Consider the following 13,250-nt stretch of genomic DNA (forward strand, 5'->3'; position numbering starts at 1 on the left):
CCCAGGGACTCAGCGGCCACGGCAGCACCCTCTTCCTCGGCCCGTCCTGAGCGGCTTAGCCAGGGGCTCGGCCCCGACACTGACCACCGCCTTCCGACGGAGCCCCAGCTGCACGCTGGGCTGTGGACCACATCACAGAGTCAGCCTGGGGCTCCAGATTGGAGTCCAAGGCCAAACTCAGACTGGCCCTGGCCCAGACACTTCTCCGTGGAGACGCACAGCTGGGAGTCAGGAGCGCAAACCCCAGTCAGCGCCAGGTTCTATTTTCTGAGCAGCGCGACGTGCAGCCGTGTGTTAAGTGACAGAGAAAGAGGCAGGTGAGGGCTTGCTAGCGAAGTCCCGGGCGGGAGCGCAGCACCCCGGTGGTCACACCCCGGGGAAAGGTTAGGGTCTAGACCACAAAACCCTGCTGTCCTTTTCGGACAGGGCTGTGGGTTCTGCCTCCAGAGCTCCTCGGGCCCCAGAGTCCCAAGTTCAATGCCATGCTGCGTCCATACCTGGGTTTACACTCCAGACTCGGGCGAAGTCCGGTTTATCTTGTGTGTGCTCAGATCAGCTTCTCCTACCGAGCTCTCCACGAGGGCACGGCCACACCCTTCACCGTGTCACCCGCCAAAAACCTGGGCCGTCCCTTTCCTTGACAGCTGTGTGAGTCCTGCCCCCGTATCATCTCTGTCCTCTGGGTGCTGACATCTTCCCCGTTCCCCGGGCCCCAGCTCGGTCCCTCACCGTGTCACTCGGAAGGCTGGTTTCCCAGCTCAGGTTCACGTGCTTCCCATACCATCTCCGCACTTCTGCTAGAGAGCTTTCTAAAATAGAACACGTCCACAAGATGCCCTGCTAAACACTAGCGGGTGGTCTTCAGGGTCAAGTTTGGCAAAGGGGTCCTTCATTTGCACCCCCGCCGCTCCACGCTCTAGGACCCACACGTACCTCCCACCTCTGGGCCCTGGCACCACCCTCCTCTGCGCTTTCCATCTCCTCATCTGCCTGGTGAACTTCTCTCCTTAGTGACCACGGTGGCTTCTTCTCCTTGTGAAGTGCTCCTTGATTTTCTTGAGCAGAGGTCCCGCACCCTTTTCACCATCATCACTCTACCTGACACACTCTTCTAATGATTGCCTGAGCTGACTTGTGTGCCCAGAACAAAGTGTTTGTTTAAGAAGTACTTCAGCTGTTACTGCGTTTACACATCTACCTAGTAATTACTTGTTTCCATGGCTGTCCCCTTCAAGTTTGGGCACTGCTCGGTAATAGGCACTGGGCCTTATAAAGTTTTATATCCCGTGGGCCTTGTGCCATAGCTGGCGTGTCGCCAGTGCTCTGTACATTTCTGATGATGACGAGAGAGGAATCACCTAGTCTCGTGGTAAGTTCCATTAGCGTCACTCACTCAACTGAAATTGGTTGGGTGTTTTTAAAAATTACGAATATTTCAGAGGTATTATGTCCACATCTTCTCTCTACCTTTAAAAAAGGAAAGTGGTAAACTGGTAACGATACAAAAAGAATAGAAAAACCAGTGATTAGAGGATAGAGAATTTCGGTCCCACGAGAAAAGAAAGAAGTAGCTCAGTTGTGTGTTCCTTGCCCTCCTGGATTTTACCTCTTTTCTCTCTGAAACAAGGAGTTGTGTGCTGTCTGGGCCACTCCCAGGTCGGAGGGACCCTGATTCCAAGTGCAGCCGGCGGCTTCAGGAGGACAGGACACAGGAGTTACTGTGGGTAAACTTGGACAGATTGCTCCCTGTTGCTGCAGGTCTGATGATGCGGAAGTGGGTTACATTTATAGGGAGGGTTTATAGATAAAAGGAAGAATTTCTTGGCAATAACAGGGAGAAAATAATGAGATAGCTTTGCCTGTAGATTTCAAAGAGGTGACTGACTTGGATTGCTTGGGTTTTCACCTGCTGGGAACCCAAGTAACTATGGTGTGGTAACTACCTTGGCTGTCCCTGCTCTGCCTTCCTTCGGTGACCTGCTGTGACCCAGGGGTTCGAATCCAGAGTTAAATGCACAGCACCTGCCCTCAGAGTGCAGCCTGTGAGGTGCCCGCACGGCCCTTGCTGAGAGAGTGCAGAGGGCAGAGGGGCTTTACTGTGGCCCCAGTGGGCGAGGAGGTGATGTCTGGACTGGGTGAGGAAGTGCAGGGGAGTCACCACGTTTGGAAAATGAGGAAGGGACATCTAGACCGAGAGGGAAGCCTGGAAGCAGGAGAGCAGGATGGAGGTGCCTTCCAGCGAGGCCGAGGGGCATCTCTGCGCTTGTCACCCAGGGCTCTGGCTCCGTCATCGATGCTCCCTGGGCCGCTTTCTTTCTCGGTAAAACCACTAGTCCATTTTCATGCTGGATGCTTTCAATAAAACGTTCATCACAGTCCCTGGGGCTGGCTTTATCCTCCCATTTTAGACAAGGAAACTGTGACCCAGAGATGTTAGATCACTTGTGAGAGGTCACACAGCAAGGAGGACGTAGAGCCGGGCTTTGAACCCGGAACCATTTGGCTCTTGCTATTTTTTAAAGCACCGACTCGTCCTCCGTGAAAATGAAGATGACCATACACAGTAGGCCTGCGTGTGTACCAAGGAGAGGATGTCTGGGGAAGTATCTGGAAAACTGTGAAGCACTTTTCAAATGTAAGGTCTTAGGAACGGAGGCAGATTTACTTTACAGCCAGAGATTTTGAGCTGCCCTGGACTAGTATTAAGAATACTTTCCCTCTTTCCTTGTGTAAGTGTGTATGTCAGCATGTGTGTGAGTTTGTGTGTGTGTGTGTGTGTGTGTGTGTGTAAGAGAGAGAGGGAGGGGGAGGAGGAAACCACACAAATCTTGATTAATTACTTCAGAACGTTCATTTAAAGGGTGGAAAGGTTGGTTGCATTCTTGCCAGCAACTGAAAAATTTCCATTCCTGGCACTTCTCTGTATTTCTAAGATCGGGTGGCTAGAATAGCAATCACAGCTTGGTTGTGTGTGTGTGTGTATGTGTGTGCATGGGGCCACATGTGCTTATTTTATATTGTAACTCACAAAATAATCAGGTTCAATGTACCGAACCAGCAACGCTGTGGGGCACAGGGGACCGCTAATTTGCTGGTCACAGATGTGCCTCTGGTGCGTGTGCAAAGGCTTGTCCACAAGCAGATGGATTTTGTTCCCCCAGGGAGGGTGATTGAGGTGCTGATAGTCAGTGACTGGGGCACCTTGCTAGTCTCATGACCCTGAATTCATACTGATGATAAAGAAGACAGTTGATCTTTTGCCTTTCCTGGCTAGTGTAGGACTAGATGTGACAGCACCCGCCGCCCATCTGGGAGCCCACACTCTGACCGCTGTCTTCCAGACACTTTACAGACCGCTTGCGGCTGACATCCCGTAGCAGGTGACCAGAGTCTGGAACAACTTGGACCTCATCGCATCGTCTTTTAGGGCCCAATGGAAAACATCTTTCTTCATGATTTTGTTGGACTGTTCCTTCCCACCTGAATTGTGGCGCAGCAAAGCTGAACGTAGCCAAGCAATGAAGAATGAGTCAGGGGTGGGCGTCCACGTTCCCGCCTGAGGATGGGGAACCAATCGGGAATGCAGCCCGATGCCCAGGAGCCTGTCGCCTGTGGGTGGCCCCTGTCCGAGCAGACGCCAAGCTGGCCGGTGGTGTGGCTCCTGACATCTTTCATCGCAGGTTAAAGGTCTTCCCCAATTCCTGATCAGTTTTCCTTGTGATGGTTGCCGTTGGCACCGGTGGTCTTGCCCAGTGGACAGGCTGGGGGTGAAGGAACTGGGTTCAAATCTCCGGTGCATCCCATCCATTGTGAAACCTCGGGCAACATAAGTTCTGAGCCTCGGTTTCCTCATGTTTCCGTATCTCCAGGGCTGTTGTGGGAACGATCCTGGAGCACGGGGTCCTTGTAAGGATTTGCCATCACACGTGTGAAATGCCTCGGGTAGGGCTTGGTAGCGGCAGTCAGATGACATAAAGTGACAGCATGGTGATGTCCAAGGGTCCAGGCATGAATGTTGGCTGACGTCTTGGGCCAATGTCCTTCCTTCACTGCCCACAAACGACCTTTTCACCACAGATAGAGAAGGCGCAGGGGGGTTTCTGGAAAGGACTTCGTGGGGCTCTGTGCTCTGCAGGAGGGCACCTCTTGCTTGAGGAGCTACTGAAACCTTGGGTCTGGTGGGACCTGAGCCCAAGCCTTGCCGTCCAGGCTGAGGAGCTTGGGCAGAGCCCGGGAAGCCCGCTGGAGTGAGGGCTCTGGTGGACAGACCGCCGTCTAGAGGCTCCCAGGCTGGCCCAGGGGCCTCTCCAACCAGACCCGGGGGAGTGGAGGGCTGTTGACCGGGCCCTGGCCTCCGCCCAGCCCGCAGGTAAGGCTCTGATACCGTGGGAAGCCAGCCAGGTCCTGCCCGCCTTGCGCCGTTCGTTCGTTGTGATGAGGTGCCCCCTCATATTCATGTAGCCCGTTGGGGTGTGCACAGCCTTCACCTGCCTCTGCAAGGTGGGCCTCGCCCCTTGTCAACCTGGGCCCATCTTACAAAGAAGGAAGGCGGCAGGCCGGCCTGCAGTCACCCGGCTTGTGGCTGAGGACCCAGGGCGGGGCCGCCTCCACGCCCAGCTTAGTGCTCTCTCTGGCACTCACGTTCCGTGGGGTCAACGTTTGAATGAGCACTTTTTTTTTTTTTTTTTGGCTGAGCTGCAAGGCTTGTAGGATCTTAGTTCCCCCGTCAGGGATCGAACCCGGGCCCTCAGCAGTGAAAGCGTGGAGTCCTAACCACAGGACTGCCAGGGAATTCCCAGTGATAACTTTTAAATGAATAAACTTTGGTGGCTCTCAGCAAATGCATCCACCCGGATCCCTGCCGCCCCTAGCCTGGACCCCCCCCGTCCCCAGACACTGGCCCCCGGCTGGCCCTGGCTCTGGCCCAGCCCAGGTCTTCCTATGCCACCCGCTGGCAGTGCCTCTTCTGTCTTCCTCCTTCTACCCCACAGACACATTGAAAGCAAGGGGGCAAATCCCAAAGACTCATGCCTCGTGGCCTGCCCGCCCGTCTTCACGCTGAGCCTTCCTCTCCTGGGGCATCAGACATGAGCTTCTGTCTCGTCTTCCATTGTCACTGTGTCCTCCTCCTTCCCTCCCTGCCTGGGCTCCACCTGTCCTCTGCACACACCTCTGCCTTCCCAGCATCCAGGGGCCACTGGTTGCTCCTTTTCGCTCAGATCTTCATTTTCACCTCATCAGCTGACTCACTCCCCCTTGTGTAGAAATCTGCTGGATTGTCACCTTGATCTGAACAGCTTCACTGGACTTCCAGCTATTCCCCACCTCTCCTTTCATGACAACTAGCTTCTCTTGGTCCTTAATGTTCTGAAATTGAGTGACGGCATGTCTCGGTGTGGGCTTAACATTTTATCCGGGATGGAATTCAGTGGAAAATGACCTTCGAATTCGAGGGCTTTTCTTTCTCAGCTCTAGACGATGTCTTGCTATTTGTTTACACGCTGTGTCTCTTACGTTCTCTGTTTTCTCCTCCTAGAACTCCTGCTGGTCCTCTGCATCCCTCACGTGTATTTATACTTTCCATTTCTTTATGGTGTGTTTTTTGAACACATTGCACAGTGCTCTGGGAGAGCTACTTTGCAATAATTCTCACCACATTATTTTGGACTTCGTATGCTATTCAGCCCTTATTAACTTTTTTCATTTGAAGAATTCTATTTTCCTTTCCCATAGTCTTCGTGGATTCTTGTTTCTTTCACCTGTTCTTGTTTGATCACCCCCTTTCGTGGCTTGGGAGGGTCAGTCCTTGCCCTCTAAGCATTCATTCTTACAGAGCAGCCCGGTTTTAACCCTGCGTGTTGGGCTTGTTGCCGCTCTCTCATCTCAAGGGCTGTGCTTTCTTGCTAGACTGTTCCTTACTTCTGTACATGCAGGCTGACAGCTGGGGAGTGGGGTGAGGTAGCAGGAGTGACCTCACGAACATGTACCCTCGCTGATTTCAGGGGCTGTGCTGCCTTGTAGGGAACCTTGGCTGCCAAACTTTTGGGGTCACTGCTTCTGGTTGTCCCCTTGGTTGTCCATCCCTGGGCCTGGCCTGTCTGCCAGGAGGCCGACAGCTGGGGAGGAAGTGAGTTGGGGAGAAGGGGCCCCCAGAGCAGCACGAATTACTTCCAGGGAGTCCTCTTCTCTCACAGCTTTCATTACCCTCTTCGTGTTCTTTTCTCTAAAAAATAGAGGATCTGGATGAAATATTACCCAGGGAATCAATTTTCTAGGCTGATGGCCACAAATCATCCAAAGATAGCAAGTCTCTCAATGTGAATGCAAAAACTAGACATAAATTATCGTGTTTCTTTTTAGAATGGTATGTAATATTTTTCATAGGGAGGGCAGTGGATAAATGGCTCATTATATTTTTATGGCAAAACACTGTTTTTTCTTCACAAAATTATTAGAGACAGAGGGAAAAGCCAAGAACTTTGAAATGGCCCCTCTCCCATCCTCCCATCCGCACTCCTCCCAGCTCGAGAGAAGACGGTTTCTTGCTCGGCAATATGGAAACCATTGGTTGGAGGAACATTTTTTAGGAATGTCCTCACCTTGGCTTCCCACTCCACTGAGCATATTGCAAATTTTCACTCTGTTCTCTATGGGCGATGCCTGCCAAGAACAGCCTGCGGCGAGGTGTTGAGCCTGAAGCTCTGTGATGTCTTCAGAAGTAACTGTGACACGTCACCACTCCGCATGTGGCCCGACCTGGCCGCTGGTCTAACTCTCCGAGCCTGGTCCAAGAGTGCCTGTGGCTGAACACTGCGTTTCTACCTTTTCCTTTCAGCCATCCCATGAATGCGATCACCTCTCATTTCTCCAGAAAGAGTGACGAGAGAAGCATCAGGAAACAAAGCTCTATTAATATGTGCAGGGAGCTGAAACATTTTCCAATCATAGGCCAAAGGGATAATTATTGGTCAATACTTCTTTCCGTAGAACAAAAGTTTCTTTTGGCTTTTCCCGTTCACTCTGGGCCACTTTGTCCTTCGCTTGTGTGCCCATGAATGTCCAGCCCTCCCACTCTGGGCAGGTCCTGCTGTCTTTGGTGACATGAGGCTGAGGGATGAGATGCTGGGAGATCCTGACTTGAAGACGCACATGCAGCCTACGGTCCGGGAGGTGCCGGGTCTCTGTTCATTAAACCAGCGAATCCTCCTTTTTGCTTCTGTTGCAAGTGAGAAACTCTCCATGTGAGTTCTGATCTGGGAAGGATCAGAAATACAAGTTTCAATGCTTTTCTACTGAGCTGCCCTAAAGCTGGCGCTAGGCTAATGTGAGCTGAGTCAGGCCTGTGGTGCCAGACTTGGATTCCGGTCCCCTGCCTGGCCCTGAGCACTGCAGTGTCTCCAGGGTGATGTGGGCCTGGACTCCTTCAAACAAAACTATTTCAAACCAAGAGAGAACAAATCTGTTTAAAAGACGGTTGCTGCTTTTGTGTTATTATCTGTCTCTGAACATGTTTACCTCCTTCAAAAGCTTTTAAGCTCTTGGCTGGGGGCTGTATCTTGCGCACGTTCCTCATTTTATCCTCCCAAAGCCCGAGCACAGCGCCCTGGGCACTGGAAACTCTTAACTAATAGGGGGTCCTAGAGCGAAGTGGTGTGGGCTTAGACCCCACTGGGCTCTGGAGTCCAACTGCCTGAAAGTCATTCGTGTGAAGAGCTTAGCGCAGTGACGGCCAGAGGGGGCACCTGGAAAATGTTAGTGTCGATTATCAGTAGGGATGGATGTTCCTTGAATGAGTCCTTAAGCAGTTTTTCAGGGAAAGGTGTTAGAGATAATGCCCCCACCCCCAACATCTGACAGCCTCCCGAGTGCATCCTGCCCGCTGCACGGTGCCTGCACCTTGAGCTGTTTTGGCAAATGCTCCCCTCCTGGAAGGCAGGGCTGGGCAGCTGTTGGACTTGCTCCTGGTCCAGCTGCATGGCTGATGGTGACTTATCATCAGCCTCCGGGCCGCCCATCACTCCATCAAATGCTCCGACAGGGCGGAGGTTGAATCATGACGTAGGCAGTTAATCCCTCTTTAGGAAAAGATATATTTGAAAACGCACCACCCTATGTCTGCGGCAGAATCTTAAGATCCCACTCACCCTTTGATTCTATGACACGGTTGAATTCTGAACCACAGCAGACATGACTTCTCACGTGCTCAGTGGACAGAGAACGATGTAAAGAGAAAATCCTATAACTCACTGCTTTCTTGTACGAACAGTTATGTTTTGAAAATCAAGTGAGAACCACAAGAAGACGTAGAATCTGGTGAACTAGGCCACAGTTTAAATAGAAAGTTTTAAAATATTCCTCACATGTGGAGGAAGGGTTAGTTTCTTCACTCACAGAAACAAAAAGGATCCTGCAAGTGAGTATCATAGGATTTGCAGTTCTGAACACGCTGAAATTCCAAAAAAATTGCTTTTCTTGTACGACTTTCATCATTCTTGTTAGGTTTGTAGAGACATCAGTAAAATTTGGAGCTGGGTAGAACCACTTGAAAGAATTAAATCACAGGAAACCATAGAATCAAGTCACCCAAACAGAGGTTTTAGAAAAGGACTAAGTGAAATGGAGAGAAGTTGCCAGGGGTACTGAGTCCTTCTCTTGAACTCTTAAAAATAAATGTGGAGGTCTTCCCTGGTGGCACAGTGGTTGAGAATCTGCCTGCCAATGCAGGGGACACGGGTTCGAGCCCTGGTCTGGGAAGATCCCACATGCCGCGGAGCAACTGGGCCCGTGAGCCACAACTACTGAGCCTGCGCGTCTGGAGCCTGTGCTCTGCAACAAGAGAGGCCGCGATAGTGAGAGGCCCGCGCACCGCGATGAAGAGTGGCCCCCGCTCGCCGCAACTAGAGAAAGCCCTCGCACAGAAACAAAGACCCAACACAGCCAAAAAAATAAATAAATAATAATTAAAGGTGCTAATAATTAAAAAAAAATAAAAATAAAAAATAAATGTGGAGAAATAATAGCAATTTAGGTATTTCTCATGCTAATGCAGTATTGCTCCCTCCAGACTAGATCTGCCTGTATTATTTGCCTGTATTAGTCCTGTGCGTACACAAGTTAAGGAGGGACTGCTGAAAATAAGAGGCTACTATTATGAAATAATTTAATAATTTTTGAGACATTATTTTATTTTGCTTTTAAATACGTAATAGTATTGGACATGTGAAAGCTGGAAAGACCTCCAACAATTTTTTTAGTCTCTCTCCCTATCTTCTGTTCAGTTTATGAATATGCCCGTTTTATAAATGTGACAGTTGAGGCCCAAAAGTTTAAGGAATATGCTCAGAAGTTGTAACAAAGGACTATAAACAATCTGCACTTCTCTATGTAGCTTTAAAATTTTTCATATGAATGAAAGTGTATACTGTTATGTAACCTGTCAACACATAGCTGCAGGAATTGGCAGCTTTTCCATTTTTATTTGTTGTAGTACCTTGTTTGCACTACACGTTATTACTCTACCAGGTTATTGACTTTTTTTAGGATACAGAGTCTTTAAATTCTCTGGTCTTCTGTAGTTCTTTTTCCTTGTCCATATTTTAAAAACACGTCTATACTGAGAAATGACTCTTGTACTCACATTTAAAATGCTTTAATATGTGTCTTAGAGTTTTCTAATGTGGATTAATGTTTAGTTTTCTATGCCTTGTGCATTGAAATCCTGGATTTTGATGAGAAGAACACAGTACAGGCAGAGGGAACAGCATGAGTGGAGGCTCAGGGGCAGGGCGCGTAGCCAGACTGGGGATGGAGAGATGAAGACAGATTGTAAAGATGCTGGACGTCAGGCCAGGGCATCAGGGCTGCACCTGGCAGGCGGTGGGGAGGCAGCAAAGGTGTGTGAGCAGGTGAGGGACCGATCTGTTTCGCGTTTCAGGAAAGCTCAGCTCGAAACCCTGGGAGAGATGAATTGAATGTGGGGGGACTGGCAGAGGGACACAATTCTGACGTCATTGCAAAGATCTAAGTGAGGGAAAACGAGGCCTTAGTCAAAGCAATGGAAGTGGCAAATAAATAAGAAGTGCCATGAAAGTGAACTTCTTGCCTCTTCTATGCTCTCTGTGCTTCCAGCCCTACATTCAGAGCCTGATCTTCAACATCAGAAGGTGGGAAGCTTGGGTCTTGTACACGCCAAGCGACTAGTCATACAGGAGGTTGGTTTGTCCAGGCACGTTCAGTGCGCGTATTGCTGAGCAGTGATGGAAAACGGGACTCTGGTAGCCGCCAGGAGATGTCCTGGAGCACGGCAGCCCATCTGGGCGTCTCTTTCCAACCAGGCCTCCCCACGAGCAGCAAGGAGATCCTTGGGGGCTGTAAGGTGCTTAGACGGAGCCCAGCTGGAGCTGTGTTGAGTTTGTTTGCTGCTGTTGTTGGCTATTTATTCACCTGTGGGGTTAGCCAATCTGACAACCAGTCCCATTGTCCTTCCCCTTGATTTCCTCCACCACAGAGCTGTGAAGAACTAAATGCTTGCCTCGGAGCCTCCCTTGGGTCCAAAAGTGGCCATGGGACACTGCCTGGCCAGTGAGATACAAACCAAAGAAACCCACGTAGAAGCTGCAGGGACACCGGGTGCTTCCTTGTAAAGGCCATGCTGGCGCTGCCCCTTCCTGTCTGCCCAGCTTGAATGCTGCCACACCCACCCGGCAACCATGAGCTGACAGGGACGAAGGTGGCAGAGGTGGTGTCAACACTGACGGTGGGAGGGAGGATGGGGAGACCAGGGTCTGAGGACCACACCGGCGGCTGCCGCCCTCCCCTCCTCTTATCTCAGAGAAACACAGCCCTGTTGTGCAGGCTCTGAGGGCTGGGTTTTCTCTTGCTTCAGAGTGTACTCCTACCTGATGCACAGTGGCTTTTCTCCTTCCTTGGGAGCCAAAGGCTTCCTAACAGGTAGATGTTAAGCCCTGAATATCTAGAAGCAAATCAAGCATCCCTGTGGATGTGGACATTCTATAAAATATGCTTCAGCTGTCAAAGTACCACTGCTTTTGGCTCCAGGTTTGCTAACACAATCTTAATAACATCAGTAATCACAATAGTAATAATGTCGGACGTGGCATCTGCTGTAATACTTTTATTTTTAAAAATTTCACTCAAAAATTTCCTTCTCTCCATACAAAAACCTGCACATGGATGTTTTTAGTGGTTTTATTTACAACAGCCAAAAACACTAATGGAAGCAACCAGGATGTCCTTCGGTAGGTGATGGATAAATAAACCGTGGTGCATCCAGACAGTAGAATATTATTCAGCACTAAAAATAAATGAGCCATCAAGTCAGGAAAAGACATGGAGGAACCTTAAATGCATATGACTAAGTGAAAGAAGCCAACCTGAAAAGACTACATACTGTATGGCATCAACCGTATGACACTGTGGAAAAGGCAAAACTATGGAGGCAGCACAAAGATCAGTGGTTGCCAGGGGTTAAGAGGGAGGGAGGGATGGACAGAGGGAACATAGGATTTTGAGGTCAGTAAAACCACTCTGTACCTGGTTTTACTATATATGATACAGTGATGGTGGATACGTGACATACGCATTTGATAAAACCCATAGAACGTACAACGCCAAGAGGGACCCCCAATGGACCTAAGTTAATAATAATGTATTAATATTGGTTCATCAACTGTAACACATGTGCCACATCAATGCAAAGTGTTAATAATAGGGAACCCAAGTCCAGGGCAAGAGGGGATGTATGGGAACTCTATGTACTTCCTGCTCAATTTTCTATAAACCTAAAACTGCTCCAAAAAAAGTGTATTAATTTAAAAAAATAATAAACTGCTAACAAAGAAACAAATTTCCTTTTCCTACCTCTCGAAGAAGTATTTTAGAAATTAATATTTCATCATTGAATGTTGTAAGGGATAAGTTGGGAGGGCTATTAAGTAAGTGGTTTAAAAGCACTTCTGTGAGAACAGAGAGAAAAAAGGCTCAAAGTCGCAGAGCAAGCCATGCAGCCAAGCCTAGCATACAAAGTTCAGTTAGAAAGTTTCAGTGAACGCCAAAATGGTAGCTCAGCAGCAACTTCAAAAAAGCAGATTTTTCATTTTTCAGGTCTCTCTGTTTCGGTTCATAATTTCCTCTAATGCTGGATTTGAAATGTAATATTGAGGTGGCCAGGAGAGAGGCTTCTCAGCTGTTTCACAGTTAGGAGAGGTGTTGGGAAGCCCACAACTCTGGGTTAGGAATGTGCTGTGGCCACTTTCTGCTCTTATAAAAATAAAAAGTGGCCAAGGAAACACACAGAAAAGTTTTCCTTAGCAAAGTGAGTGGAGCTGCGTTTTCGGGCCTCGAGGCCTTGGGGGACACGGGCGAGATGGTTCAAGGCAGCCGCAGACCCAAGTCCACACCGGGCTGTCCTGCTGGGGCGGGGTTAGAGAGGTGTGGTTTCCTGCTGCTCCCAAAGCTCTTAAGCTTCTGGTGACTTTTCCCTATTTCTTTAAGAAGACAGAATGGAAATCTAAGGCAAAAATGTCACAGGTTTTATTGTAATAGTAAGATTGAAGGACAAGCCCGATAGAGGTGGCAAGTTTCAGGGGAGGTGGGAAGTGTAGGTGAAACTGAGGCGCTGTATGATTTCCCAGTGTTTTCCCCACATCCTATAACACATAAGCAGTTCATGTCATACACTTATTACCATGATTCCAACATGGAATTCCGGCAAAATCTCATCACGATCGGGTGAACCCGGCTGCCCTAGATGCTGTGCTGTTACGCTCACTGAGAGACACGCAATTTATTAAAGTTGGGGAGACAGGATATGCACAAGCGAAACACTAAAAATGGTGCCAGGCAGCCCATGGCAGGGGCAGTGATGGCCACATGGGGAGAGACCAAGCGGGATAGTGGCTCAGAGGGGGGTTCCGGAGCAGGAAAGCCAACTGTGAATCCCGGCTGGGAAAATCATTCAATTTCTCTGTGCCTCACTGCTTCGTCTAAGAAATGGAGGATACCAGTCCCCACTTCAGAAGGTTACTGGGAAAAGGAAATAATACACGTCGGGAAGTACTTAACACACTTCTGGGAGCAGTACATTGTTGATGAAGGTTAACTCTTTATTATAAATTATTAGAGCAAGTGTGTGATAAAATGCCAATTGAGGAGTTTTGACCCTCTAGCTAGAACAGTGCCTGGCACAGGTGATAAAAGTTTGTTGAATGAGTAAATGGATCAACCATCCT

The sequence above is a fragment of the Balaenoptera physalus genome (genome assembly GCF_965194825.1).
Source record: "Balaenoptera physalus genome assembly, chromosome: 9".
In the NCBI taxonomy this organism is placed as follows: Eukaryota; Metazoa; Chordata; class Mammalia; order Artiodactyla; family Balaenopteridae; genus Balaenoptera; species Balaenoptera physalus.